Below are 3779 nucleotides of genomic sequence, written 5' to 3' on the forward strand. Positions count from 1 at the left end.
GAGTGTTGATGACCGACATGTAAAGGCACCTTGGGTTCGTCAATCGTGAGATCACTTCGGGACCCCAAAATTGAGTAATAGTCCACGAAACAGGCCAGAATCGATCATAACTGCGATTGTTGATTACCAACACGTAAGCGCACCTTGGGGTTCAACAACCATGGAAATTGCTTTGGGACCACAAAACGGTGAGTAATAGTCCACGAAACAGGTCAGAATTGGCCAAAGCTATGAGTGTTGACGATGGACACATAAACGCACCCTGGCAATCATCAGTCGTAGAAATTGCTCTGGGACCACAAAACGCTGAGTAATAGTGCATGAAACGGACCAGAATGGGCCAAAATTGTGAGTGTTTATGACTGACACGTAAACGCACCCAAACTGCGAGTCTTGATGACCAACATGCAAGCACACCTTAGGGTTCGACCACAATGAAAATCACTTTGGGACCCAAAAATGGTGAGTAATAGTCCATGAAAGAGCCCAGAATCGGACAAACCTAGGATTATTGATGAACAATATATAAACGCACCCCGGGGTTCGTCAATCATGGAAATTTCCCAGGGACCCCTAATCAGTAAGTAATAATCCATGAAACTGAGTAATAGTCCATGAAATGGGCTAGAATCGGCCCAAACTGCGAGTCTTGATGACCAACTCGTAAGCACACCTTGGGGTTCGACAACCGTGGAAATCGCTTTGGGACCCTAAAACGGTGAGTAATAGTCCAAGAAATGGGTTACAATCAAGAAAAACCGCGAGTGTTGATGACCGACACATTACCGCACCCCGGGATTAGTTAATTGTGGAAATCACTCCGCGACCCCAAAGCAGTGAGTAATAGTCCATGAAACGGGCCAGAATCGGCCAAAACTGCGAGTGTTGACGACACGTAAGCGCACCTTGGGGTTCAACAACTAAGGAAATCACTTTGGGACCCCAAAACGGTGAGTAGAAGTCCATGAAATGGGTCAGGATTGGCCAAAATTGTGAGTGTTGACGATGGAAAAGTAAGCGGACCCGGGGATCGTCAATCGTGTAAATCTCTCTGGGACCCCAAAATGCTTACTAATAGTGCACGAAACTAACAAGAAACGGCCAAAATTGTGAGTGTTGATGACCGACATGTAAACGCACCCCGGGGTTCGTCAATCGTGAAATCACTTCGGGACCCCAAAACCGAGTAATAGTCCACGAAACGGGCCAGAATCGGCCATAACTACGATTGTTGATGACCGACACGTAAGCGCACCTTGGGGTTCAACAACCATGGAAATCACTTTGGGACCATAAAACGGTGAGTTATAGTCCATGAAACAGGTCAGAATTGGCCAAAACTGTGAGTGTTGACAATAGACTCGTAAATGCACCCCGGGGTTCGTTAATCGTGGAAATCACTCCGGGACCCAAAAGCAGTGAGTAATAGTCCACGAAACGGGCCCCAAACTGCGAGTGTTGATGACCGACACGTAAGCGCACCTTGGAGTTCAACAACTATGGAATTCGTTTCAAGTCCCCAAAACGGTGAGTGTTGACGATGGACACGTAAACGCACCCCGAGGATCGTCCATCGTGGAAATCGCTCTAGGACCCCAAAATGCTAAGTAATAGTGCACAAAACGGACCAGAATCGGCCAAAATTGTGAGTGTTGATGACCGGCACGTAAGCGCACCGTGGAGTTCAGCAACTATGGAAATCAGTTTGGGACCCCAAAATGGTGAGTAATAGTCCATGAAACGGGTCAGGATTGGCCAAAAATTTGAGTGTTGACGATAGACAAGTAAACGCACCCCGGGGATCGTCAACTGTGTAAATTGCTCTGGGACCCCGAAACGCTTAGTAATAGTGCACGAAACGGACCAGAATCGGCCAAAATTGTGAGTGTTCATGACCGACATCTAAACGCACCTTGGGTTCGTCAATCGTGAAATCACTTCGGGACCCCAAAATTGAGTAATAGTCCACGAAACAGGCCAGAATCGATCATAACTGCGATTGTTGATTACCAACACGTAAGCGCACCTTGGGGTTCAATAACCATGGAAATTGCTTTGGGACCACAAAACGGTGAGTAATAGTCCACGAAACAGGTCAGCATTGGCCAAAACTATGAGTGTTGACGATGGACACATAAACGCACCCTGGCAGTCATCAGTCGTAGAAATCGCTCTGGGACCACAAAACGCTGAGTAATAGTGCATGAAACGGACCAGAATGGGCCAAAATTGTGAGTGTTTATGACTGACACGTAAACGCACCCAAACTGCGAGTCTTGATGACCAACATGTAAGCACACCTTAGGGTTCGACCACAATGAAAATCACTTTGGGACCCAAAAATGGTGAGTAATAGTCCATGAAAGAGCCCAGAATCGGACAAACCTAGGATTATTGATGAACAATACATAAACGCACCCCGGGGTTCGTCAATCATGGAAATTGCCCAGGGACCCCTAATCAGTAAGTAATAATCCATGAAACTGAGTAATAGTCCATGAAATGGGCTAGAATCAGCCCAAACTGCGAGTCTTGATGACCAACTCGTAAGCACACCTTGTGGTTCGACAACCGTGGAAATCGCTTTTGGACCCTAAAACGGTGAGTAATAGTCCAAGAAATGGGTTACAATCAAGAAAAACCGCGAGTGTTGATGACCGACACGTAACCGCACCCCGGGATTCGTTAATTGTGGAAATCACTCCGCGACCCCAAAGCAGTGAGTAATAGTCCATGAAACGGGCCAAAATCGGCCAAAACTGCGAGTGTTGACGGCACGTAAGCGCACCTTGGGGTTCAACAACTATGGAAATCACTTTGGGACCCCAAAACGGTGAGTAGAAGTCCATGAAATGGGTCAGGATTGGCCAAAATTGTGAGTGTTGACGATGGAAAAGTAAGCGGACCCCGGGGATCGTCAATCGTGTAAATCTCTCTGGGACCCGAAAATGCTTACTAATAGTGCACGAAACTAACAAGAAACGGCCAAAATTGTGAGTGTTGATGACCGACATGTAAATGCACCCCGGGGTTCGTCAATCGTGAAATCACTTCGGGACCCCAAAACCGAGTAATAGTCCACGAAACGGGCCAGAATCGGCCATAACTACGATTGTTGATGACCGACACGTAAGCGCACCTTGGGGTTCAACAACCATGGAAATCGCTTTGGGACCATAAAACGGTGAGTTATAGTCCATGAAACAGGTCAGAATTGGCCAAAACTGTGAGTGTTGACAATAGACTCGTAAATGCACCCCGGGGTTCGTTAATCGTGGAAATCACTCCGGGACCCAAAAGCAGTGAGTAATAGTCCATGAAACGGGCCCCAAACTGCGAGTGTTGATGACCGACACGTAAGCGCACCTTGGAGTTCAACAACTATGGAATTCGGTTCAAGTCCCAAAAACGGTGAGTGTTGACGATGGACACGTAAACGCACCCCGAGGATCGTCCATCGTGGAAATCGCTCTAGGACCCCAAAATGCTAAGTAATAGTGCACAAAACGGACCAGAATCGGCCAAAATTGTGAGTGTTGATGACCGACAAGTAAATGCACCACCGGGTTCGTCAATCGTGAAATCACTTCGGGACCCCAAAACTGAGTAATAGTCCAAGCAACGGGCCAGAATTGGCTATAACTGCAATTGTTGATGACCAACACGTAAGTGCACCTTGGTGTTCAACAACCATGGAAATCGCTTTGGGACCCCAACACGGTGAGTAATAGTGCATGAAACGGGCCAGAATCGACAAAAACCGCGAGTGTTGATGACCG

This window comes from Triticum dicoccoides, chromosome 3B (assembly GCF_002162155.2).
Source record: "Triticum dicoccoides isolate Atlit2015 ecotype Zavitan chromosome 3B, WEW_v2.0, whole genome shotgun sequence".
NCBI lineage: Eukaryota > Viridiplantae > Streptophyta > Magnoliopsida > Poales > Poaceae > Triticum > Triticum dicoccoides.